Here is a 27,193-nt window from a genome sequence, read left to right as displayed (position 1 = left end):
CGGTCACTCCGGCTCCCATGGTGTCGGGCCAAATCTGCTTGTTCTCCTCAGTCCGGTTTGGACAGGTGGGGTGGCTTCCTTCGCCTGCCCCACCCGTGCACAGAGCAGGCCCTGCTTCCCGCTCTCGGGCCCGAGTCCCCCGCACAGAGCCCGAGCCCAGGGTCCGCCCTGTCTGTCCAGCAGGACAGCCTCACCACAAGCCGCCAGAAAGGAGGAGCAAGGCCAGAACCCCAAAGCAGCTGCGGTCGGACGCCTGGGGAAGACGCAGTGGAAATGTCCAGGTCTGGCCAAGCAGCAGGCAAAGCAGAGTGGCACTTGCGTGGGATTCAGGAAGGAGGCTGCGGGGCTGAGCCCGAGGATGGGGACAGGCAGGGCCCAGCTGAGGGACAGGCTGCTCCAGGAGATCGTCTGCGGACAGGACCGGGCTGTCAGGGGTCCAGCTGAAAGGCCGAGCCCAGCCTCGTGGAGGGGCTCATGCTCCGACGGGTGGTATCTGAGTGTGGTCATCACCAAGAAGCCCCGCCTGGTCTCCCTTTGAAGAAGGACGTGCTGCTCAGCCAAGGGGAGCACGTCGGCAGAGAGGCCCCACTGTCAGCAACTTCGGGGTCCATCCTGAGGCTGGCCCAGGCCCAGCTGTCTCCGCCTGGGACACAGGACACAGGACGACTCTGAGGACAACCGGTGGCTTCTCCCTCCTCTCCCTGCCCAACGCTGCCTCCTGCCAACTCCATCTCCGAGCCTGTTTCCAGAGAACCCGCCCTGCCTCTGAACAGCTCCACGACGACCCTCAGTCCCCAGCTTGCGGGCTGTATCCCCTGGGGTCCCCTCAGCGAGAGGTCTTAGACAGGGACCTGCTTCAGCCGGCTCACATCCGCTCTCCAGCCATATCTCTTCCAACTCGGCTCAGTGATGGAGGCTGGAGCCTGGAACCGACGTGGTGGGAGTATTTACACCATGGAAACTGGCAAACTCTGCAGATCAGGGCTTTTTTTTTTCCTGGAAAGCTGGTTGTTAAACATTCACCAGCACACCACTACTTCTGTATAATGACAGGACCAGACTCTTCACAGAGACCTGCTTTGCTCCATGGCATGGCGTGCAGAGAGCAGAAGTGTGGAGAGGAAGGAGCATTAGAGGAGATGCAGGATAAAGCTGCAGACGATTCTTCCAAGAGCAGACATTCTGAGGGGGCCTCCCGGCTGCCCTGTTCTTATGGGGGATGGAGGTGTTCTGGCAGCAGTGGCAGATAGAAACCCCGCACCTGGCTGGTTGGGTCCAGATGCACAGAAGACAATGAACCTCTGGGGGCTGGGAAAGGGGCAGAATATATTTGCTGTCCTTTAAACAAGTATGAAGAGAAATTTTCCATTAGGCTAGTACATTCTCCTCTAAAAGAATGGCTTACTGGGAAGTAATTCACCAATTTTCTAATGATGCTCAGATATGGCTCAGAGTGGAAACACCATAGACACCTGTTAAATGAATCAATGAGCCAATCCTGACTTTCAGATAACCAGAGATGATTAATTCTGCCTTACAATATGTAAAATAAATGAACACTTAAAAGATAGCCATCCGTATGAGCTGAGAGCACACTGGCTGAGAGAATGTGTATGTTAAAAAAATAAAGTTACCATATGATACAGCAATTCCACTCCTAGGCATATACCCAAACAAAGCCATAATTTGAAAAGGTACATGCACCCCTATGTTCATAGCAGCACTATTCACAATAGCCAAGACGTGGAAACAACCTAAATGTCCATCAACAGATGAATGGATAAAGAAGATGTGGTATATATACACAATGGAATATTACTCAGACATGAAAAGGAATGAAATAATGCCATTGCAGCAACATGGATGGACCTAGAGATCATCATACTAAGCGAAGTAAGTCAGAGAAAGACCAATATCATGTGATATCACTTATGTGTGGAATCTAAAATACAACACAAATGAACCTATCTACAAAACAGAAACAGACACACAGACATAGAGAACAGACTTGTGGTTGCCAAGGTCGGGGGGTGGGGGACTGGGAGTTTGGGGTGAGCAGATGAAAACCAGTATATATAGGATGGAAGAACAACAAGGTCCTACTGTAGAGCACAGGGAACTGTATTCACTGTCCTATGATAAACCATAGTGGAAAAGAATATGAAAAAGAAAATATGTATGTATAACTGAATCACTGCTGTACAGCAGACATTAACACAACATTGTAAATCAACTATACTTCAATAAAATACTTTAAAAAAGAAAAGAAAAGAAAAATAGGAAGCTTGTCAGGGAACCAAATCAACACTGGAAAGGTGTTCCTGTAGCTCAGCTGGATGGCTTAGAGACAGCAGAAGTAGGAGTGGGATAAGTAGGCTTATCCTGTGTCCAGCTGTGTGTCCCTGATAACGAGAAGGACAAGGGATCTAAACCTCCTTGAAGATGGGAAGATGCAAGTTTTAAAATTAAGGCCTCCCCCGAAGACGCTTTATTAAAATCTTTCATAAAAACCTAAGCATTCAGCTCCTTACTTCTGGAAGCCCCGACCTCCAAGAGGGAGCGCGCGAATCACTGAGGGGCAGACCCCAGGGGACTGAAGAAAAGCTGCGGGGGGAGAAAGTTGAGTGAAGACGATGCTGTCGTCGTAGACAAGGCTGCGAAGGGGCCACGTGTTCTTTCGGGAGCCCCCACCTCTTCAGAAGAGCACCCTCCCCCCTTGCAGGGGGAGGACAGGAAGCGAAGAAACCCTCCTGTGCTCTGAGCATTCTCCGGGGGCCCAGTGGAGAAGTGAGCCTGTCTCCCTGTCCTGCAGGCTCTGATGTCCAGGCAGGTCTGGGTTGCCCCACTGCGGTCTTGCCAAATGCAGAAAGCTGTTCTACCCAGCAGGACAGCCGGACGGCAGGATCCTGATGTTTCAACCCGAATCCAGAAGAACCTTTGCTCCAGCCAAGTTCTTCTTGAACTTCTTCCATTAATAGGAGAGGAAGCCAAGGAGAATCATGTATCAAGAAAAAAATGTCTGCATTCCCACTGAGAAGGGAATTTGGAAGTAAAGTGTGAGAATGAGTGAGACAGAAGCCCAAGCAAGAAAAGATAGTGGGACTCTTGCAGAATGACCCAGCTCCTTACTGAGGAGCACCACGGCCTCCCGCCTGCCCTCCTTCCATTCCCTCCAGCCTCACAGCTAGTGGTGTAGATGGTCCTGTGGCTAATGGTGGAGATGACCCCGTGGCTAGTGGGTAGATGACCCTGTAGCTAGTGGTGTAGATCAGGGGTTCTCAACCCCCGGGCCGCAGTATCCGCATCCTGTTAGGAACGAGGCCGCACAGCAGGAGGTGAGTGGCAGGCCAACGAGCAGAGCTTAATCTGCCGTTCCCCATCACTCCCTATCGCTCACGTTATCGCCTGAACCATCCCTCCCCGCAACCCCGTCCATGCAAAAACTGTCTTCCATGAAACTGGTCCCTGGTGCCAAAAAGGTTGGGGACCGCTGGTGTAGACTGCACCATGGCTAGTGGGTAGAGGACCCTGTGGCCAGTGGTGTAGATGGTCCCATGGCTGGTGGTGTAGATGGTCCTGTGGCTGGTGGTATAGATGACCCTGTGGCCAGTGGTGTTGATGACCCTATGGCTAGTGGTGTAGATGACCTAAGGTACAAAGACTAATATCAGAGACCTTGAACTGAGGAAGAAAAAGTGTTGCAACACATCAAGTACTTCACCTGCACAGAGAAAACCATGGCGCTGAAAGTAGTAACCCAGGAGTTTCCAGAGTCCCACGGAGTGAAACCCAACCTTTAGCCAGTGCTGAGATCCGTTAGCAGGTGCCAGAAGGCAGCCTGGTGGTTGCAGGGATGGGAAGTGCAGGAGACACAAGCTCCCTCGCTCTAAAGAGGAGTTTCTTCCATGCACCACTTTGAGGCCAAGCTTCCAAGGCTGGCTCTTATTCTATAAATTAAGGGGGAAAAAAAGACTAACAGAAGAAAAATACCAAGTTAAATAATAAATACAAGGTAGGAAGTTTAGAAAGGATTTTTTTAAGGCTTAGAGAAAAAAAATTGTTGAAAGGACAAAAATTTTTAATGGGACTATTATTTTAAAAGAGTTTGGAATAATAAGGTAAAATCAATATTTAAGAGAGAAGATTAGAAGTCCACGAGATTTAAATGTTAACACAAAAGTGAGCACCGAACACCAAAAATCATTAAGACGATACATTTACAATATAAAAGCAGACAGTTTTAAGGGTAAAGAACAAGAATAAAAATGCAAAAGCTATAAAAGTAAAGAAGATTTCCAGAAAATGTTTTCCAAGCAAGAGGCTTGGAAATTAGAGCAATGGTAGAGGGAAAAGGGAAAAAACACAAGGAACTATTTAGGCATAAATCAAGGTAAGAAAACAAGCTGCTTCCTTCGCAAGGTAACAAGTTAATTGGAGTAGAAAGCCATGAATGTTCCCTTGGTAATTTCCATTGTGATTTCCTCTTTAACCTAAAAGCTATTTTAGGAGTTGGCTTTATAGCTTACAAATACATGAGGTTATCTCTTGCCATATACTCTTTTTTTATTGTAGATTTCTAATTTAATTGCATTGAAGTCAGAGAATATGATTGTGTTATTAGAGTCCATTTTTATAAATGTTCAAAGTGTGCTTGAAAATACTGTATGATCTCTACGTTAGGTGCAGGGTTCTCTTTTTATCTAGTTTATCTTTTGTCTAGTTTAATTGTGCCATTGAAATCCTTCATATCTTTATATCAACTTGACCTTCCAATTTCCTTATAAATTTTCCTTGTAATTCTATTAGATTTTGCTTCATATATTGAGGCTATGTTGTTAAGAACATACAAATTTATGATTGTTGCTCCTTGCAGGATTGTTCCTTTCTTATTATGAATGTTCTTTTTATCCCTATTAATGATCTTTGCTCTAAAATTGGTCTACCTATTCAGTTTTTCCAGTTTAGTTTTCCAACTTAATTTTAACTATTCTGTGTCATTTCTTATGTTTCTTGTAAATAGCACAAAGCTGAATTTAATTTTTAAAAATCAAACCTAAAAGTCTATGTCTTTTAAAAGGCCTTCAACTATTTACTCTTATCGTGATTACTGATCTATCTGGACATATTTCTACCATCTTTTTCTTGTGGTTTTGGCTTTTTTTTTTTTCTTTGTTTCTTCTTTTCTCCTTTCCTAACTTCTCTTAAATTTCAATAATGTTTTCTTTATTCCTTCTTACTTCCTTTGCTGCTTTTGAATGATATGTGTGCTTTGTTCTTTAGTTTTACTCCTCAATTTTTAACAATCATAATTAACCATAAATAAGAAAGTTTTTCAGTGTCTTTATTCTCCTTTCAAACACAACCAGAAACTCAGCATCCTTAACCACCCCTGAACAGCCCCTTCCTTGTGAAGACTGTCTAGAATTTGAGTTGCACTTTTTTTAACATACACACAAAAATTAGATTTTTTTCTCATTGATTACCTTTGGTAAAATATATATTATTAATTATTTGTATTCACCATTGCTTCTTAGATCCTGCTCCCCCCCTCTTGGTTCACTCTTCCTCTGTTTGCAATATATCTGTGTTAGTTCTTTCAATAAGAATCTATTGGTGGTTAACTCACTTAATCTTTGTCTGAAGTTTATTTACTTTGTTCTCATTCATAAAGAATAGTTTAGTTAGGTACAGAATTCTAGGTTGTCAGTTATTTTTCATCAGCACTTCAAAGATACTACTCCAGTGTCTCCTGACATCTATTGTTGTTCAGTAGATGTCTGATGTCATTCTAATTATTATTTTTATAGGTTTATTGTTTATTTTTTCTAATAGCCTTTAATATTTTCTCCTTATTCTTGATATTCAATGTTTCACTGCAATGCATCTGGGTATGGATTTACTTTTATTGATTCAATGTACACTTCTAATCTGAAAAACAATGACTTTCAATTCTAAAAAATTCTCATTGATACATCTTCAAATTTTGCTTTCCCCATTGAGTCAATTCTTATTTTCTTCTGGAATTCCAATTTTATGATTATTGGAGCACCCTGAACTCCCTTCTGTGACTCTTTTTTTAAATATTTATTTATTTAGTTAGTTAGTTATTTTATCTTGGCTGTGCCGGGTCTTAGTTGCGGCATGCAACATCTTTTTATTTGCAGCATGTGGACTTCTTAGCTGTGGCGTGCGGACTTCTTAGTTGCGGCATGCATGAGGGATCTAGTTCCCTGACCAGGGATCGAACCCAGGCCACTTGCATTGGGAGCGCAGAGTCTTACCCACTGGACCACCAGGGAAGTCCCCCTTTTGTGACTCTTAACTTCTCTTTCATATTTTCTGTTTCTTTTTCTCTATATACTATATTCTAGTGATACTTCCAATTCATCAATTTTTCTCTTCAACTCTGTCTAGTGTAGCATTTATTCCATTTGAGTTTTTAAATTTCATTTATTATTGTTTCTAAGATTTCTAGTTGGTTCTTTTCTGTATTCATCTACTGATATTTTTATTTGTTTTTTATTACTTATTATTCATCTTTTACATACGTTTTCTTTCCTTGCTCTCTTTGAGGGTCCAAAGATGTAATGGCTCAACACAATAGCAGTTAATTTTGGTCATGTAACAATCCTGTGCGGGTGAGCAGGCCAGTAAACCAACTCCTCCAAAGGGTCACTGAAGGACACAGGCTGATGGAGGTTTTGCCCTTTTCCACGTGTGCTCCAGAGGTTACAAGGAGTGTCTCTATCGCAGTCAGCTTGCAAATGGAGAAAGCATTTGGGGAGTTTTTATGAGTCAGGTATGCAGTGGCACACCTCATTTCTGCTCACATTCCACTGGCTGGCAATCGTGTGGTCATGCCTAATTGCAATGAAGGCTAAGAAATGGAGTCTAGTCGTGCACTCCACGAGGAAGTGATTTTTGACTAACTAGTCTTTTATTGTTATCATCTTGCCTACAGTGAATTGACCTCCCAATAGTTTCTTTTGTTGGTAGCCTTCCTTAGTGTTCTTTTTTGATATGTTTAGAAATTTTAAGGAATTTCAGTTGTAGGCTCATCTTGAGTGGAAGCCTCTCTCTTCTCTCTCTCTCCCCTTCCACCATCTGCTGTCCCTGCCTAGCAATTTGGTGGTCACCTTTACATGCCTTTCTCTCAGGGCTCCCAATCTTGAAACAAATATTCTCTCAGTGGCTCAGGACTTCCATGTTATAGTGAATATCTCAGATTCAGTCATCGAGGCAGCAGGCAGCCTGGCCCAGGTCCTGGTTACAAGGCTGGGTCTGCTTCCTCTCACCTGCCTGCTATTTGTATAAGCCAGGGGCCCCCAAACAGAATAAACAATCAGTAGTAAGCTCTTCCAGCTCCCATCACTGCAGGGAGACCCATCCCACCACCTAGTTTCATGAAATGGGCCTGGCCCAGATCCCTTGCCCTATGTGAAGTGCTTTACTGCCCGTGACTTTGCAGAATACAAACTCCCACCCATTGTACCTGCTTCAGAACCTAAGCCCAGAGAACCATGACTGCAGTACATCCTCTTAGTTGTGTTTCTGTTTTGCTTTTAGACCACGGAAAGTTTGTCTTATTTCCAAATGTGTCTGTGATCTGTTAATGCTTTCTTTTTGTATGCTCTCTATTACTGATATGTGATTTTTTGGGAGGAGATTTACTGCAGGAATTGTAAATTTACAATATCACCCGGAACTTGGTAAAACAAAAATCCAGAAGTCATTGAGGGAAGAAGTTGAAAAGGTGAGTGGAAATTAACTGAAAGAGGACAAGCAGTGCCGGTGAACCCAGCGGCCCTCCCTGTAGGTCTCCCGCTGTCACTTCAGTGTCCTGCATCCATGGAGATGTAAGCAGCACAGATAACATGATGCCTTTACTCGTAAACCTAGAAGATCCTCCTCAACTCACAGATGTCTTAGCTTTTACCTATAAGGGCAGGACGTAGTCTTTATACAAACAGCAGCAGGGCCCCAGGACAGAGTAAGTAGAAGCTATTCTCATTCCTATAAACTTCCTGATAAACACACAGACAAGCAATGCCCAGTATAAAGTGGCCATGTAGCATAGTGTAGCGGTGAGAGCACGGGCTCTGGAGCCAGGTAACCTGGGTGGGAGCCTGGTCTGTGCCACTATGACCTACAAGAACTTGGACAGGTTGTGGGGCTTCTCTGAGCCTCAATTCTCTCGTCTGCAAAATGAGGATGATAATAATACAGTATCTTCCTCAAAGTTTCATTTGTATTAAATGAGTAAATATTTGCCAAGTGCCTGGTCCAGAGCAAGGGCTACGTAAGTTCTTGTTAAATTAAAATACATACATAAGACGCAGGGCTGTCTTTCATGACCTGGTCATCTCATCCTCCATCAGCTATGACCAATGACTAGTAGAGATCTGTATCTTCGGTCTAGACTTTCTCCAGAACCTAGCTGTTTATTGCCAACTGCCTACTGGCTGTCTCTACTTGGTTGTCCCACCAACACCTCAAGCACAGTAAGTCCGAAACTAAATTACCTCGCCTCCCAAGTCTGCTCCTCCCCCCGTGTCCCTCCTGGTCATCAGCATCACCATCCACACCAAGGGAAACCTGGAGCTCTCGGAGGGCCCACTCTTCACCTCGCCTCCCCAAACCCCCAGCTTCCTTGCTCCTCTGACACACACACCTCCCCCTTCCAACAAGACCAACCCTTGACTACTACTCCCCCTTTTGTACCCACCCTCCACTTTCCATCCCCTCTACTGCTTACTGCCTTGGTCCCAGCCCTCTGCGAGTTTCTTAGGAAGGAAGAAGGGAGAATGGATGCAAGTCAGCAATAACAGTGCGCACTAAAGAGCAGTACAAACACATTCCCGTTACTGAAAGCAAACCAGTCTCATCCCAGCAGCACATCAAACTGAAGGCAGGTCTCCTGCATCATCATTCCCATGATGAGAAGCACAGCTCCTTGGTGCTGGAGCCAAAGGACAACACAGTCTGACTGCTGAGAAAAGACAAAATAAACAGCTGCCATGAGCAGGAAACTATGTGAACAAGGCTTTTGGAATAGAGCCCAGGGCTTACGTCAGGGCAGAATAAATATATTCTGAAATCACAGCCTATCTCAGTCCCCCCCTGTTTTCCCGTCCCCGTATAATTATTTGAATTTAAAAGTATGTAAATTTAAAATGTTAAAGATGTCAACAAATTCCTGTATCAAAGTGACAGACAAATTTTCACTCCCACCAAAATGCTGATAGATCCAAGTTTCTCCAAACCTGGGCCAACACTGGGTATTATTGGACTTAAAAATTTTGCCAATCTGATAGGTAAAACTGGCACACTTTGTTGTTTTGGTTTGCATTTCTTTAACTGTGAATAAAGTTGAACACCTTTTCATACAGTTAAGTCGTTTTCATTTTTTTCTATGAATGCCAGTTTATGCCCTGCGTCCACTTTTGCTCATTGAATGGTTAATCTTTTTCTTACTGATTTGTAAAAGCTCTTTGTATATTGAGACAATTAACTCTTTGTAATATGAATTGCAAATATTTTTTTAATCTTGTTTTCCCCTCCCTTTTTTTTTTTGAGTTAGATTTTTCCAGAGAATACTTTTTTGTTTATATATTATAAAATACAGTAATTAATTTTTCTTTACAATGCATTGATTTTATGTTTTACTTGTTTAGGGCTTTGAAGATCTGAAGAATTAAAGTCTGTATAGAGAATGTAACTGGCAACTGCTACCCTTCCCATTCCACTGCCCGTCCCAGCAGCCTGGCTTCCATCCCCATGATCTGAGCACTTCCTCCAGGAGGGCTGATGCTCCATTGAGGTCTTTCATGATTATTCCTGGGAATTTCCTGGTGGTCCAGTAGTTAGGACTCAGCGCTTTCACTGCTAGGGGCCTGGGTTCGATCCCTGGTCGGGGAACTAAAATTCCACAAGCCGCACACTGTGGCAAAAAAAAAAAAAAAAAAAAAGAGAGAGAGAGAGATTACTCCTTTGTCATCAACTAAGAGTCTGTCATATGCCAGGTAATGCTTTGACTCAGGCGAGATAGGAAGATTCAGAGGTGATTTAGAACCCTGTGCTGTTGTTTTAGAATTGGAGACAGTGTGAACTCATGGAGATACATATAGATATAGATACAGATAAAAATACAGATACAGATCTCAATATAGAGGTAAATACAGATATAAATGCAAGTATACACCCCAGGATACATTCCCTCACTCTCTGCTGAGAGAATCTAGAAACAATGACACCCAGTAGCAACAAGAACACTTAGTATCCAAATTTTGGCTTCTAAATATCATTCTGCACTAAATGGAACCAGGGATTCTTGGAGAAATGGCTGATTCAATGATCCAAGCAGAGAAAGAACGAGATGAGCCTGGAACATCTTGTTCTACCAGAAAGTAAGAAAGTACCCCCAAATTAGGGAACATTTCAAAAAGATACAGAAGCCAGTTTAAAGGGGTTCCCACTGACCAAATCATAGATAATCTGGTTATCAAAATAAATAATGATAGTTACAGATCATAGGCCATTGAGCAAAATAGGAATTCATGAGTCCATACTAGTATCAATTTATAGATAAATAAATATATTGAAAATTTGATAGGAAGTATATATTCACATTGCCGCAGTATACTTCCCTACAAAATAATTATTAATTACAAGAAAAAATAAAGTAACTCCATGGTGGAGAAGCCTGGCAGATACAATTTTAATCAAGTGATCAAAATAAGCACCTCCAACGACTAAACAAATGGAAACCATGCACCAGGTGATAGGATGCATGAAAAGAAACACAACACCACGTCTGTGCTATTCTTGCCAAAGATGCAAAACCTGAATTCAATGAGGAAATATCGAATAAACCCAAGTTGAGGTACCTCCTGTAAAATAACTGGGCTATTCACTTTTAAAATGTCAGAGTCAAAAAAGTCAGGAATTCTATAAAGGATATTTATTGGGACTAGTAGCAAAACTTGAATAGAGTCTGTGGATGAGAATTTGAAGGAGAATGTGTTTGCTCGTAGGAAATATATGCTAAATTATTCTGGTGGATGGAGCTTCAGGGGCTTTTTAAAAATTTCTCCTGTATTTATTTAACTCTCCTTTAACTTTTTTAAAAAATTAAACTTTTAATTTTGAGATAATTATAGATTCATATGCAGCTGTAAGAAGTAATGCAGACAGACCCTGTGTGCCCTTTACCCAATTCCTCCTGATGGGACACCTCGCAAAGCTATCGTACAACATCACACTCAGGATACTGGCTTGGAGACAGTCAAGACACAGAACATTTCCATCACCACAAGGATCCCTTGTGTTGCCATTTTATAAACACCCCCACCCCTCCTACCCTCACTTCCTTCTCTTTTCTTTCTTTTTTATTAAAGTCTAGTTGATTTACAATGTTGTGTTAATTTCTGCTGCACAGCAAAGTGATTCAGTTATACATATATCGATATCTATCTATATATATATATATACATATACATACACACACACACATATACACATTCTTTTTTATATTTTTTCATTAGGGTTTATCACAGGATATTGACTATAATTCCCTGTGCTATACAATAGGACCTTGTTGTTTATTCATTCTATATATAATAGTTTACATCTGCTAACCCCAAACTCCCACTCCATCCCTCCTCTACCCCCTTTTCCCCCTTGGCAACCACAAGTCTGCTCTCTCTGTCTCTCACTTCCTTCTTAACCCCTGGCAACCACTAATCTGGCTCCCATTTCTGTAGCATGGTCATTTTAAGAGTGTGACATAAATGGAATGATACACTCTGTAACCTTTTTGGACTGGTTTTTCTCACCCGGCATAGTTCTCTGGAGGTTCGTCCAGGACGTATCAATAGCTGGCTCCTTTGCGGTGCTGAGCAGAAGCCCACAGTGTGCAGGTGCCACAGGCTGTTTAACCCTTCCTCCACTGAAGGACATCCAGGTTGTTTCCAGTTTGGGGCAATACAAATAAAGCTGCTATAAACATTTGTGGAACTTCAGGTTGGTGAATTACTCTCAAGTAGTTCAAAGACAAAAAGGTTTTATACTGTTTTTGCGACTTTTCTGTAAATCTAAGGTTGTTTCAAAACAAAAAATAGAAATAAAAGGAAAAAAAGTGAAAAATTCTTTCTTAAGATACAAGGAGACCATTACAGGAAACTTTTAGTAAAGTTCTTTCTTCTCCTGAAGAGATGCTAGAAAACATTCTTCTTTCTCTTCTGGATAACGTCAGGCATTGAGGTGAGACCCAGAGCAGTGTGATCATCTCACTACAAGCCTCAGAGGAAGCAGAGCCCAGAGGATCCCAGGCAAGTGGTCCAGAGCCCCTGGATTAAGTCAGCCTAGAACCCAGCCTTCCTCTCAACTTCCAGCTACAGGCGTCATTAAAATTCCTTGTTAGTTAAGCTAGTCGTGCTGGGTTTTCAATTATTTGCCACCAAAAGCTTCTTGACTGATTCAGTCATTGAAAAAGGATACCAGGGTCCCCTAGCAATGAATCCCATTCCCATTATAACAAATGTTATTGCTCCTGGGTAAATAAAATGTTTCCTGTTTACCAACATGGACAGTGGGGAAATACATGTACTGGGTATCTTCTGGAGATCGTTCACTGTGACTTTCGGATTCCAAGTAAAAGGCAGACCAGAGAGTGAAGGAATGTGCTCGGTATATCACAGTGGGGCACCTCAGTAGGAACAGGAATGAACACTGAGTGAGTAATCAAGCAACTAAGCTGAACGTAGTCCTAGAGAACTTTTATAAGTCTGCAAAAATTTTTCCCAGTCTTTCCTTTTCTTCCTAAAAACCTTATGTGGTTCTATTTACATTTCTATTAATTTTTCTCTTCTGGCTAAATCTTATTATTCTTTCCTCAGTAACTTCGAACAACTTACCAGTACCTGAAAGACGAAGTCTCATCGTGTCATAACACTCAAGGTCCTTCCTAAGCAGACTCCAAACCATGGTGCGCATCTGTCCTCTTTCTCAATATACCTTATTCTCCTGCCTTACTTTTCACACGGGTCTATGCTACAGGCTCAACATCTGGGTCCCCCACCCAGTCCCCAAGTGCATATGTTGAAGCTTAATCCCCAATGTAATGGTACTGGGAGGTGGGCCTTTCGGGGTGATTAGGTCATGAGGGTGGAGCTCTCATGAAGGTGACTGATGCTCTTACACAAGAGGCCCCACAGAGCTCCCCTCTCCCTTCTGCCATGTGAGGACACAGTGAGGTGGTGCTATCTATGAACCAGGAAGCGGGCTCTCACCAGACACTGAATGTGCCAGCAACGTGAGCTTGGACTTCCAGCCTCCGGAACTGTGGGAAAGAAATGTCTGTTGTTTATAAGCCACACAGAGTAGCTTAAATTCCACCCTGGTATTTTTGTTACAGCAACCCAAACCGACTAAAACAGGCCACACTCCACAGCTGAAGAAGGGAGTTACAAATATGGAAAGGGGAAAAACTAGACTGAACCCTGAGGTGTTGTTTGGGATTGGAAGACTGGTGTGAGCTCACAGATTTCAATATGGATAGATGGATATAGACGTAAATGCAGGGGTGTGTCAGGACAACTACTCACGACATTTACTACATGAGCAGGTTACAGACGAGGTCCTTTAAGATGTCTGTTAGGGGGCTTCCCTGGTGGCGCAGTGGTTGAGAATCTGCCTGCTAATGCAGGGGACACGGGTTCGAGCCCTGGCCTGGGAAGATCCCACATGCCGCAGAGCGGCTGGGCCCGTGAGCCACAACTGCTGAGCCTGCGCGTCTGGAGCCTGTGCTCCGCAACGAGAGAGGCCCGCGCATCACGATGAAGAGTGGCCCCCGCTTGCCACGACTGGAGAAAGCCCTCGCACAGAAACGAAGACCCAACACAGCCAAAATCAATCAATCAATCAATCAATCAAACATACGCATCTGATTCAAGATCCTCATTAAAAAAAAAAAAAAAAAAAGATGTCTGTTAGGGCGGAAAGGCAGCAGCCAGCACGAGATGGTGTCGGCGTCTTATCCCGCTTTCTCGGTGCTTCCGGGTGCCTTTTAAGGCAGATGTGATGCAGGAGTCCAAGGCAGTGCATGTGTCCCCAGCAGCTCGTCCTGAGTCAGTGGCACCCACAAGCTCTGACGACCATGTTTCTGTATTTTTTCAGGATGACGTTGGAGTTGTCGTCAAAGCAAAGCACTGAGATGGCATTCAGTTTTGTCGGCTCACAGCACGGTTTGGGGACGCACTCGGGATTCATAAGGTGAACCAGGGTCTGCCCGATGGCATGGTTGGTGGCGTTCATGTGCGCGTTGAGAGGGAAGGAGCATTCTCCATCACAGCAGTTGGCAGCGTAACCCTTGGGTGCAATGATCCAGTCCTGCCACCCCGGGCCCCTGTCCACCGAGGGACCTAGAAGCCATAACACTCTAGTAATCAATGAGAACGCCTACTCACAGGAAATTTTTACTTCTTTATGCTTTTTTGTGCCTAACCCTACAGGTGCTCTTCCTAACAGAATTCCACTGACATGAAATTACAGCATGTAGAGCACCAAGTGTATGGCATCGATTAGTATTTATCCCTGCCCCTCCAGCAAAGTGGGGCTCAAATGTCATCTCTCCTGTGAGGTCTCCTCAGGATATGCAGGCAGATTAACTTCTCCTGCCTCCGCACAGGGAGGATTATCCGCACCTTCACGTAACATCAGTTCATCCCTCCTTGCTTTGGGGCTCATCGCCCCACTCTGTTGTGAATTTTGTGGGCAGGATCTGACTCTTTTTCCCAGTCCAGAGCTCCTAGCACAGGGCCTGGCACAGGCACTCGGTTAGGACAGTTTCGATTAGATGGAGTCCCTCCGTGGACCACACTGGCCCACCTGCAGAGCTAATCCCTGCCATTGGCATCATTAGCTCTGGGCCTCACCCATGGAAATCAACCATTCACGGGGAATCCAGGACGAGACCACCTGAACCCTTTGTTCCAGCCCGATTTCTGTAGAAGACAATTTCACTTGCTGAACAGGAGGCAGTCTTCAGAGAGGTGACTCACCTGCTTGACAGGTCTATCTCAGAAACATTTGCCTTGATGCTTTGCTTTTGCTGCAAAATAAGCCCACCTCCACTTTGCCACTGGAGGTGGCGGGTACATGAGTGTTTGCATTTTTATGACGGCTTCCTTGGAGGCTGACTGGGCAAGCTCCCTGGCGGGGTGATGAAATGGCCAGGATCTGGCTCACCAGGGAGGCTGCGGAACTCCAAATATGCTGTTCTGAGCAAGCGCCCAAGCGGGAAGAAAGCTGCTGTGAGCAGAGACCAAAAAACCCTGCGCTCTCAGCTCATAGGTTTCCTCACTAACCACACAGACCAGGGTGAGCTTCGGAGAGGCACTTTTGCCGCCGAGAATCTTGGATAGAAGACGAAATGGCAAATCTTCCTGAAGGCTCTGACCTCGACAAAGCCCTGTATTCATTTTTTATTGCCGCCAGAGCAAATCACCGCAGATGTAGCAGCTTAAAACCACACCATTCCTTATTTCTCAGTTCTGTAGCTCAGCAGTCTGGGTACAGTGCGGCTCCGCTGGGTCCCCTTTTCAGAGGCTACGGGGGTGAAATCAAGCTGTCAGCAGGGCCGCATTCCTGTACTGGGGGCTCTGAGGAAGAATCTGCTTCCAAGCTCACTCAGCCTGCTGGCCAAATTCAGTTCCTTGTGGCTGTGGAAGTGAGGTCCCTGTCTCCCTGCTGGCTGTCAGCTGAGGGCACCCTCAGTTCCTAGAGGCCTCCCTAGAATCAGTGCACGTGGCTTCTACATCTCAGAACCAGCAAAGGCACACTGCATCCCTCCCAGGACTAGAATCTCCCTGACTTCCCTTTCTGTTGTGTCTCTCTAACTCCGTCCAGAGAAAGGTCTTTGCTTTTTAAGGGCTCAGATGATTAGGCTGGGCCCACCCGGATCATCTCCCTATCTCAAGATGAGTAACCTAAATTACATCGGCAAACCTCCTTTTGCCAGGTGTAGTACACCCAGGTTCCAGGATCAGAGTATGGACATCTTCGGGGACCATACTGGACCTCTGTATCACAGAGCCCTACACTGACATCACAGAAGTAGGACCCACCTGGCATGAACACAACTGGGCTCTTTCAATTCAGTACAGCTGGTCTTTGATTTGTAATCTGTGGGGGAAAACTTTAAATCTCCAAATATAGAAAACCTAGGCTTTTGAGTATGTTTCTAAGACACATTACTATTCATCCTTAAGGCTTATGGAATTGCACCCACAGCTCATTCCCTACCTCTGGGAACTGCTCCAGGATCTGGAGTCCAAGAAGTCCCTCAGGGCCAGGGAGAGCCCAGGATTAAACACACAGTAAGACCGGGGTCAGTTGTTACAGGACATGTGCTTAAAGTTAGGTTCAGAACAGGCTGAGAAGGGAACGCAAGGCAAAATTCCCATTTGGTGATGGCTTAGACGAAGCCTAAGATCTAGGGCCGGATCTAAGCCAAGTGCTGTGAACAGGTGAGGGACACAAGTTCTTGTGGAGGCAACCAACCTCCATTACACAGTCAGCGCTGGGGAAACCTGGTTCCAGGTATCTGATACAGTTAAAGGAAGCTGAGGCCCAAAGAAAGGAAATCCATGCTCTGGAAGAACTGGGCACTATATAATAAGGAATAACTGTGAGAAGTAGGGTTTTATGGTCAAAGCAGGTCCAGTAACAGGATCAGCTAGACGAGAGTAGATAAGCCCTGTAGAGCCCTGCTTTAGAACTGAATCGGATACAGGGGTCTGGGGCACGGTCAAACTTTAGGGAGAAGAAAAGGGAGCCAGTTACCCCGAGGCAGGCCCGCTTCAAGACCCTGGACATATAACCGTGCAAAAGCCACTGTCCTTCCCCAAGGACCACAGGGTCTAGGAGGCACTAATTCCACATGAAAAGGGCTGAGAAAAGCCAGCAGCAGGGCTGAGGTGGCACATAGGAGGAACAAGAAACGCTTCTTCCATATACAGACCTAATGCTCAAGGAGGAGTTAGGTTGGTAGTAGTCTCCAGCAAAGATGTGGTAAGACTCAGACCGGGGAGAGAACGAGGCCTTCCAGGAGTTTAATGAGTAGTTCGGTAAGGCCAGGGTTTATGAACACGAGGTCCACCTTCCTTCCACTAAAACCTCACTGCCTAGCAGTCCACCTTCTCTCCTAGCATTTGAACAGTGTTCTAAGGCTGTGTCATTACAATGAACATGTCTGAAATGGTCTTCCTTATTTTGGCAAGAAATTTCTCTCTGCCCCTTCTCTCCACCGTGGGATAATGTCAGGATTCAAGACTAACCTGTTAGCCCAACGTTTACTTTCAACCCTAAAAGAGGTGGAGCCAAGACTGGCTCTCAGCCCAGTGGCCTCAGGTGCAGTCACGACTTGTACTGTTCTTGTGCTCATGGTGACCTGCTTAGAAATGATTCTCCTCTGGCCACAGCCCTCTGTTTCTCAGAAATAACTTTTGGCCAGAAAGACACGTGCTCTGTCTCCTCCACTGAACATGCTTCAGCAGTCTCTCCCCACCCATCTGTCCAGCCACGGTCCCTGCTCAGCCTGAACTGTCAGGACATTCACTCGATGCAGCAAGCATGCTCCAAAGCATAAAGCTATGTACTGCACTGCACACGTCAGGAGTGTTCACTGACCGAAGCTTTGCTGAACCAGGATACTAAGATTAACTAGAATACGCAGGGTTAACCATCTACTTCAAAGTGAAGTTTATTATTGAATAGAAATGTTGTTCTAATGTTTTGCCCTCTGTTCCATATCTGTTTTCTAATGCTGAGCCAAAGGAATCCCATTGGGCAAGTATCATCATGTCCTCCATTCTCTAAATAACGTTCAAACATCCTCTAATAAATGTAGCAGACTTTTCTCTGAATTTTCGGCATACTTGGAACCGTCTATGGCTTGGGCTCATCCGAGTTTGCTAATAGCACAGATGATCAAAGCAAGCAGGAGAGATGAACAGAGTCAGTCAGGGGCACTCAGGGAAATGTAACTAATAGAATGTATGTGTACATATGTATACATGGAGAGAGAGAGAGAGAGACTTATTTTGAGGCACTGTCTCACAAGATTATGGCGACCTGCAAGTTCACTATTTGCAGGATAGGCCAGCAGGTTGGAGGCCAAGAAAAGAGCCGGTGCTGCAGTTCGAGTCTGAAGGCTATCTGCTAGCAGAATTTCTTCTTGCTCAGGGGTGGTTCTATCCAGGCCTTCAACTGACTGAATAAGGCCCACCCACATTATGGAGGGCAAACTGCTTTATTCAAACATTTATCCACCCATTTAAATGTTAATCTCATCCAAAAACACCCTCCCGGAAGCATCCAGAATACTGTTCAAACACATATCTGGGCCCTGCAGCCCAGCCAAGTTGACACATAGAATTAACTATTACAGCTTCTAATTGGGACGCCCTCCTTTTGCTTCACTGACAAAGGCTTCAGGACTGTCTGGCTTTCCTCCCCTCCTTGTGACTGTCCCACCTCTTGGTCCCCTCTGGTTGTTCTGCTCCCAAGCCTGGCTGAAGAGAGGCCCAGCCTCCCCTCCTTGCTGTGCTGAAGACAGGCATCCAGGCTTATTTTGTCTGCAATGCTTTTCTACTAATCATGCCCAGAAACAAACCAGGTGTAACAAAAACTACAAATGTGAAGATTCAAGAATTAGAAAACGATGCTTTCTTCCCATCCAGGACCCAGTTCTTGATGCCCTTTCTGAGATGGAAATTGGAAATGTCAGGCTTTTTTGTCTACTTATACCCTTGAAGGTAGATCTTTTCCAACCACTGGTCTTTGAACACCTGAAGTTGCAACAAGGCAAAATATAAGCCAGTTGCAAAAGGCCTTTAATCTGAAGAGGATTGTTTGCATTTCTGAGGAAGTTTTAACTCTCCGCTCTGGGCCTGTTCTTCAAGAAGGAGTAGTCCCTTGGGGCATATTCTCCCCGGAGGCTTATCCCTAGAGAGGAATTTATAAAATCTTTCGAACACTGTGTACAATCACTTCACAAAGCCTAAGTAGTCAAGGTTTTTAACTGGGCAGGAAATTAAAGTTATTATTTTTCCTCCTCCTCCTCTTCTCTCACTCCGCACGAGGAAAGTTAGGAACTCCCACCTTTTCCAAAGAAGAGAATCCAGCAGCCACAGTGCCAAGGCCCTCAGCTCTGTGCTCTGGCCCAGCCCTCTCACCATCCAGACCCTGTACCCACCACACCCTGTCCCCTCCTTGGGCTGACTTTCCACCACCTATTCCACGGCCGAGCCAGATGGGCAAACAGTGGGAAGTTGTGGCTTTCTCCCTCTTTTTCTTAACTGTTTGAAAATTTTAGGACCTTTACTATTATCATTATTCTGGAGAGGGAAAATAGACGCAGAATCTTAAGAATTACAGAAACCATCAGAAGAGGCCACAGGGTGAAAATTTCTGTGGAGCACTTGTTTAATTCATCTGACCACACCTACTTTTCTGTCTCATCACCACTGGTAACGGATGAGTCTAGGACCCCACCATCTGATGCCTTCATGACCCCACTGCCTCCTCACTGGCCTCCATCTCACCTACAAACCCTCCACCCTTCAACCCATCCTCCATGGGCTCTCAGGTTACTCCTTCCTAAAACGACCCCTTCAGACAGATACATCCTCCTTCAAAACTTTCAGTGGGTTCTCAGTTCTAGCCCAGACCCTCCCCAACCCGAACATAACCTACCTTTCCCAGTATGTCCACCCACGCCCTCATTCATTCATTCGTTGGATATATACATTGAGCATCTAGTCGGTGCCAGGCCCTAGAGATACAGGTCAGGGTGAGCTAGGTTAGGCACAGTCTCTGCTCTCATGGACTTACAACCTGGCCGGGAGAACAGAGACTTCAACAAGTCGTTTCAGTGAGGTGTGACGAGATGACAAGGAGCAAGATAAGGTGCCAACATCCCCTCCCACCTGGGTCAACCCTCTGTTCCCACTTGGCTGGTTTCCTCACCGACCACTGAAAACAGAACGTTCCCTCCGCTGAGCATTTGCTCAACCACCTCCTTCCCCTATGATGTTTCCCCTGAAAACCCTACCTGTCCTTCGAGGGCCAGGACATGTCCTGCCTTCTCTGTTTTTCCTGATCCATGAAACCTAGAAGGAACCTTCATTTCCTTCTAAAGCATGGCCCTAGGCAGCATCTTCTAAACCCTGCAAACTCTGCATTCCAATTCGTCATGAGAGGGATACTCACCCTGCCTTCTCAACCATGGTAGCTCACACTGAGGCAACAAGAGAACCCACAACCCCGCATGCCCCTCGCCGAGCCCCCAGTGCTCTAGGCGTCATGCAGGTGCTGCCTTGTTTCTTCATGGCCACCCTGCAAATATTTATTATCCCTGTTTGTTTTTTTTTTAAATATCTTTACTGGAGTATAATTGCTTTCCAATGGTGTGTTAGTTTCTGCTGTATAACAAAGTGAATCAGCTATATGCACATACATATATCCCCATATCTCCTCCCTCTTGTGTCTCCCACCCTCCCTATCCCACCCCTCTAGGTGGTCACAAAGCACCGAGCTGATCTCCCTGTGCTATGCAGCTGCTTCCCACTAGCTATCCATTTTACATTTGGTAGTGTATATATGTCCCTGACACTCTCTCACTTCGTCCCAGCTTACCCTTCCCCCTCCCTGTGTCCTCAAGTCCATTCTCTACGTCTGCATCTTTACTCCCATCCTGCCCCTAGGTTCTTCAGAACCTTTTTTTTTTTTTTTTAGATTCCATATATATGTGTTAGCATACGGTATTTGTTTTTCTCTTTCTGACTTACTTTGTATGACAGACTCTAGGTCTATCCACCTCACTACAAATAACTCAATTTCATTTCTTTTTATGGCTGAGTGATATTCCATTGTATATATGTGCCACATCTTCTTTATCCACACCTCTGTCGATGGACACTTAGGTTGTTTCCACGTCCTGGCTATTGTAAACAGAGCTGCAATGAACATTGTGGTACATGACTCTTTTTGAATTATGGTTTTCTCAGGATATATGCCCAGTAGTGGGATTGCTGGGTTGAATGGTACTTCTATTTTTACTTTTTTAAGGAACCTCCATATTGTTCTCCACAGTGGCTGTATCAATTTACACTCCCACCAACAGTGCAAGAGGGTTCCCTCTTCTCCACACCCTCTCCAGCATTTATTGTTTGTAGATTTTTTGATGATGGCCATTCTGACCGGTGTGAGGTGATACCTCATTGTAGTTTTGATTTACATTTCCCTAATGATTAGAGATGTTGAGCAAACAGGATAGAAAGCCCAGAGATAAACCCTTGCACATATGGTCACCTTATCTTTGATAAAGGAGGCAAGAATATACAGTAGAGAAAAGACAGCCTCTTCAATAAGTGGTGCTGGGAAAACTGGACAGCTACATGTAAAAGAATGAAATTAGAACACTCCCTAACACCATACACAAAAATAAACTCAAAATGGATTAAAGACCTAAATGTAAGGCCAGACACTATAAAACTCTTAGAGGAAAACATAGACAGAACACTCTATGACATAAATCTCCACAAGATCCTTTTTGACCCACCTCCTCGAGAAATGGAAATAAAAACAAAAATAAACAAATGGAACCTAATGAAACTTAAAAGCTTTTGCACAGCAAAGGAAACCATAAACAAGACGAAAAGACAACCCTCAGAATGGGAGAAAATATTTGCAAACGAAGCAACTGACAAAGGATTAATCTCCAAAATATTATCCCTGCTCTCCTGGGGGATAAACAAAGGCTGCAAGAGGCAAAGTAACTTGCCGGAGGTTACCAGGCAGTCCGCACAGCTGCAGCGCATGCCCCGGGGTCTGCCCCCTGCTGCACCCGGCGCTTTCCCTGCCAGCACCGCCTCCCTGCTCAGCGCCCCCGAGGGTCAGGAGCTGCTTCCGCTTCATGGGGAGGAGCACAGGGAATCCCAGGGCCCTGGCTTGCTGACTTTCTAATTAGCCTGAGAAAAGGCACCACTTTAAGTCCATTATCCCTCCAGCTTCTGGGCTGCAAAAGACAGGCCAAGTTTTCACGCTGAGCCCGTGAAGCCTCAGAACCCCTATTCAGGCTCCCCCAGCCCTGTGATCCAGCCTGTACTGTTATTCATTTTCATTCAGACGCGTGCAGGGCAGCCCTGATCGCAGACACGGGGAGCCCAGGAGGATGAAAGGAGTGGCGTGTGGGCGTGTGCCGCGGGGAGAGGCCGACAGGGATGCAGGGCAAGAGTCAGGCTCAGATTCCAGCCCTATCTCTACCGCACTGTTAAGAGCTGTCCTGTACTGCAGGCTTACGTGTCAGCGCTGAGCTCAACTATTCCCATGCTCTGCCTCATTCAATCCACTAGTCACCAGAGTCCAGTGTGAAATAAAGAAGCTGGCTCTTCCAGAAACATCCTACTTCACCTGTGCCTGGACAAGCATTTCTCAGCCTCTCTGCAGAGCCCTGGGGTCAGGCTGTCAGGTGCCTACCCGGCCCCAAGTAAAGGAAGAAGAAAAGACACATCACTGAAGGTGAAGCGCTGTCCAGGGATTCCAAGCCACAACAAAGGAACTCTCTCTCCCTCATTCTAAAAATACACACATATACCACTGCCATCACCTTCATCCGCCACCAGCTCTTACAGCTCCTTAGCTGTTTCCACATCATCTCCACTATTCCACCAGGCCCTGGAGAAGGTGCGGATTTCACCCTGTATCTACACATGCACACGCGTCACACACACACACACACACACACACACACACACACTCATTCTTTTTAGCTCTCAGAGTCGCAGAATAGGAGCACTAGAGGGATCTTCAGAGTCTCTAATGGGAGCGATAACAAAAACATTCTTCCTAGAGATAAGTGTTTCTCCTGGACGTTACTCCATTCACAAAAATAAAATTGGGAGTTTGAGCTGGCCTGTCCTTTCTAAGGCTGTGTCTCCCCCTACCCTGTGATCTCTGTCTCCCCACGACCCTCTGAAGGCAGGACAATGGCTTATGCTTCTTGGTAAAGTGTTCTAACCTACTTTTCACATTCGTCAATCTAATACTAGATTACTAGCCCGCCCAGGGGGCTCACTCACAAGCTGGAGATGGGGTGGGGGAGGACGCCACACCAGCTACCACCCTTCCTCTCACTACCCTCGGATTCAGGATTGGTTTTTATTTTTTCCAGTTTTATAGAGGTATAAATGACGAATAAAACTGTAAGGTATACAGCATAATAGATATATGTATACATTGTGAAATGATTACCACAATTAAGTTGATTAACACATCTATCAGCTCACACAGTTACCATGGTGTGTGTGTGTGGTGACAATGCTTAGGATCTATTCTCTTAGCGTATTTCAAATATACAATACAGTGTCGTTAACTATAGTCACTATGCCGTACATTAGATCCCCAGAACTTATTCGTTTTATAACTGAAAGTTTGTACACTTTGACCAACATCTCCCCATTTCCACCCGCCAACCCCTGTCAATCAACATTCTACTCTGTATTTCTACAACTTCAACTTTTTTTTAAGATTCCACATATGAGTGAGATCATACAGTATTTGTCTTTCTGTTTCTGGCTTATTTCACTGAACATAATGCCCCCCAGGTTCATCCATGTTGTCACAAATGGCAAGGTTTCCTTCTTTTTATGGCTGAATAATATTCTATAGTGTGTGTGTGTATGTTTAAATGTGATGTATATAAATATATATCACATTTCCTTTATTCATTAATCTGTCAAAAGACACTTAGGTTGTTTCCATATCTTGGCTACTGTGAATAATGCCGCAATGAATATGAGAGTGCTTCGAGATGTTGATCTCCTTTCCTTTGGATGTATATCCAGAAGCAGACTTGCTGGATCATATGGTAATTCTCTTTTGTATTTTTTGAGGAACCTCCACATAGTTTTCCATAATCGCTGTACCAACTTACATTCCCCCCAACAGTGCACAAGGGTTCCCTTTTCTCCTTATCCTTGCAAAAATTTGTGATCTCTTGTCAGTTTTTTGGTCTTTTTATTATTATTATTTTTTAAAAATAGATCTTTATTGGAGTATAATTGCTTCACAATACTGTGTTAGTTTCTGTTGCACAACAAAGTGAATCAGCCATATGCATACATATATCCCCATATCCCCTCCCTCGTGAGCCTCCTTCCCATCCTCCCTATCCCACCCCTCTAGGTCATCACAAAGCACTGAACTGATCTCCCTGTGCTATGCTGCTGCTTCCCACCAGTCAACTATTTTACATTCGGTAGTGTATAAATGTCGATGCTACTCTCACTTCGCCCCAGCTTCCCCCTCCCACCCCATGTCCTCAAGTCCATTCTCTATGTCTACCTCTTTATTCTTGCCCTGCAACTAGATTCATCAGTACAATTTTTTTTTTTTAGGTTCCATATATGTCTCTTTTGATAATAACCATCATAACAAGTGTGAGGTGGTATCTCGTTGTGGTTTTGATTTGCATTTTCCTGATGCTTAGTGATGTTGAGCATGTTCCCATGTACTTGTTGGTCATCTGTATGTCTTCTTTGAAAAATGTCTATTCAGGTCCTCTGCCCATTTTTTCATCAGATTATTTGTGGTGTTTTTGCTACTGAGTTCTATGGGTTCCTTATATATTTTGGATATCAACCTCATATCAGATATATGATTTGCAAATGTTTTCTCCCACTCTATAGGCTGCCTTTTCATTTTGTTGATAATTTCCTTTGCTGTGCAGAAGCTTTTTAGTTTTATGTAGTCCCACTTGTTTATTTTTCTTTTCTTCCCTGTGCTTCTGATGTCATATCCAAAAAATCATTTCTAAGACCTTATGTCAAGGAGCTTTTTCTTTATATTTTCTTCTAAGAGCTTTACAGTTTCGGGTGTTACATTTAAGGCTTTAATCCATTTTCCATTAATTTTTGTGAGTGGTTTAAGATAAGGATAGTTTCATTGTTTTACATAAGGATATCTAATTTCCCCAACACCATTTATTGAACAGACTGTCCTTGCCCCACTGTATGTTCCTGGCACCCTTGTCAAAGATTAGTTGACATGGGTTTATTTCTGGGCTCTCTATTCTGTTCCATCCACCTAGGTGTGAGTTTTTATGCCAGTACCATACTGTTTTGATTACTGTGGTTTTGAAATGTAGTTTAAAATCAGGAATTGTGATGCCTCCAGCATCATTCTTCTTTCTCAAGACTGCTTTGGCTATTTGGAGTCTTTTGTGGTCCCATACGAATTTCAGAATTTTTTTCAATTTCTATGAAAAATGCCACTGGAATTTTGATATGAATCTATAGATCGCTTTGGATAGTATGGACAGTTTAACAACATTAGTCCTTTCAATCCATGAAAATGGAATATGTTTCCATTTGTTTGTGTCTTCTTCAATTTATTTCATCGAAGTCTTATAGTTTTATGTGTACGGGTCTCTAGCCCCCATGGTTAAATTTATTCCTAAGTATTTTAAGTGGGAATGTTTTCTTAATTTCTTTTTCAGATATTTTGTTGCTGGTATATAGAAATGAAAGTGATTTTTGTTAAGTTGATTGTGTATCCTCCAATTTTCCTGAATTTGTTGATTAGTTCTAACAGTTTTCGGTGGAGTCTTGGCTGGGTGCTAAGAGCCTCCCAGTTTTCTCTAGCGCAGTGCCCTGAAGCACTCAAGTTTGTGAGCTTTCTCCCAATCCCACAGCCATCTGCGAAGTCTTGTGCTCACCATCCATGGGAGCATGTGCCAGGAGCTGGCCACGCGGTGAGAGGAGGCTGAAGTGCACAGAACGTTAGAGGTGCCCATGGGCCAGTTAGGTGGACCACAAGTGAGGTGTCCCCGCTGGCCTGTGGGGGAGCTTCCTGACGGAGCCCATGAAGTATTTAATAGGATGAACTGCAAAGCAGCTAGCAGCATCCTTTTGATGAGTTCTGAGTCCTAGCTGCTGTGCTCCCAGCCCCTCCCAACTCCTCAACTGTGCAAATCACCTCAGTACTCTGGGTGGGGTGAGAAGGAAGTGGGCCCCTTGAGCAGCATCCCACACAGCTCAGGAAACTGGGTGCTCACTCACACACTGTCACTTTTCCCTGGGAGAGAAATGCAGCCCAAGGGGGGTCTCTCTTGGCACTAAGCTGTGCCACCTTGGGGGAGAAGTGATGCAGGTGAAGGAGAAGAAACCATTCTTCTTACCCTCTTCAATGCATCCAGACTCAGATTTTTCTGTTGGACCTTCTCTGCTGGACTCCTGGACTCCCACAAAGGTACTTTTGTCCATGCGTGATTGTCAAATCAACATTCTGTGAGGGGAGGACAGTAGAAATTTCCTATTCTGCTATCTTTCTGACATCACACGCCTCAGGATTCATTTCAGATTTCATAATTCTCTAGTACCTTGTAAGTCTTCTCAGAGATGGCTTCTGCATATCTTTAGGTGGGGAGATTGTATCAAAACATGATTAGTTCTAGGAAACCCTAAATCCTCCCTTACTGTCCAGGATATAAAGACCTTCTATTTGTTTTGTCGACTTGGGGAATCTTTACTGTCAGTCCAAGGCATCTTTGGTAATTAACGTTATCAACTAATCTTGAACTTTCTCTCACTCTCATGTTTCTTACATCTGGACTCTCATTCCTGCTTCTTTTCTCTCTCTCAGGACAATGTAGTACTTAGGGCTGTTGGGTTAGCTTGCCTGGACTCCAACCCTTTGCTACCTCCTAGCTTTGTGACCTTATTTGCTCTGAGTATCAGTCTCCTTTCTGTTAGCTGGGAAGATGTTAATATCGGGCCAAGTGGATTAAAGAATAAGTGAGATAATGCTTGCAAAATTCTTAGCAGAGACTGCCACATACTAAGAGCTCTGCGTTGATTATTTATTGGTCCTTCTCATGTAGACTTATAGGCATTCATCGTTCACAGTGGTCGCCCCTACTCCAGGCTCTTGCGGGTTTTAGCTATAACCTGCAACAAAGATAAGTATTGTAGCGGAGCCTATTCAACAAGCAAGTTAACTTCCTGGAGCCACTTAAAACCAAAAATGATGAGCTTCCTCACAGAACCCAGGACTGGTCCAATCCTAAAATGAAGCATAGATGGCTCTGTCTCTGGGAATTGTAGAGGTGAATGGACAGAGCTAAAAGCCAAAT

This window comes from Balaenoptera acutorostrata, chromosome 10, assembly GCF_949987535.1.
Source record: "Balaenoptera acutorostrata chromosome 10, mBalAcu1.1, whole genome shotgun sequence".
In the NCBI taxonomy this organism is placed as follows: domain Eukaryota; kingdom Metazoa; phylum Chordata; class Mammalia; order Artiodactyla; family Balaenopteridae; genus Balaenoptera; species Balaenoptera acutorostrata.
Note: the sequence above shows the minus strand (reverse complement) of the source record.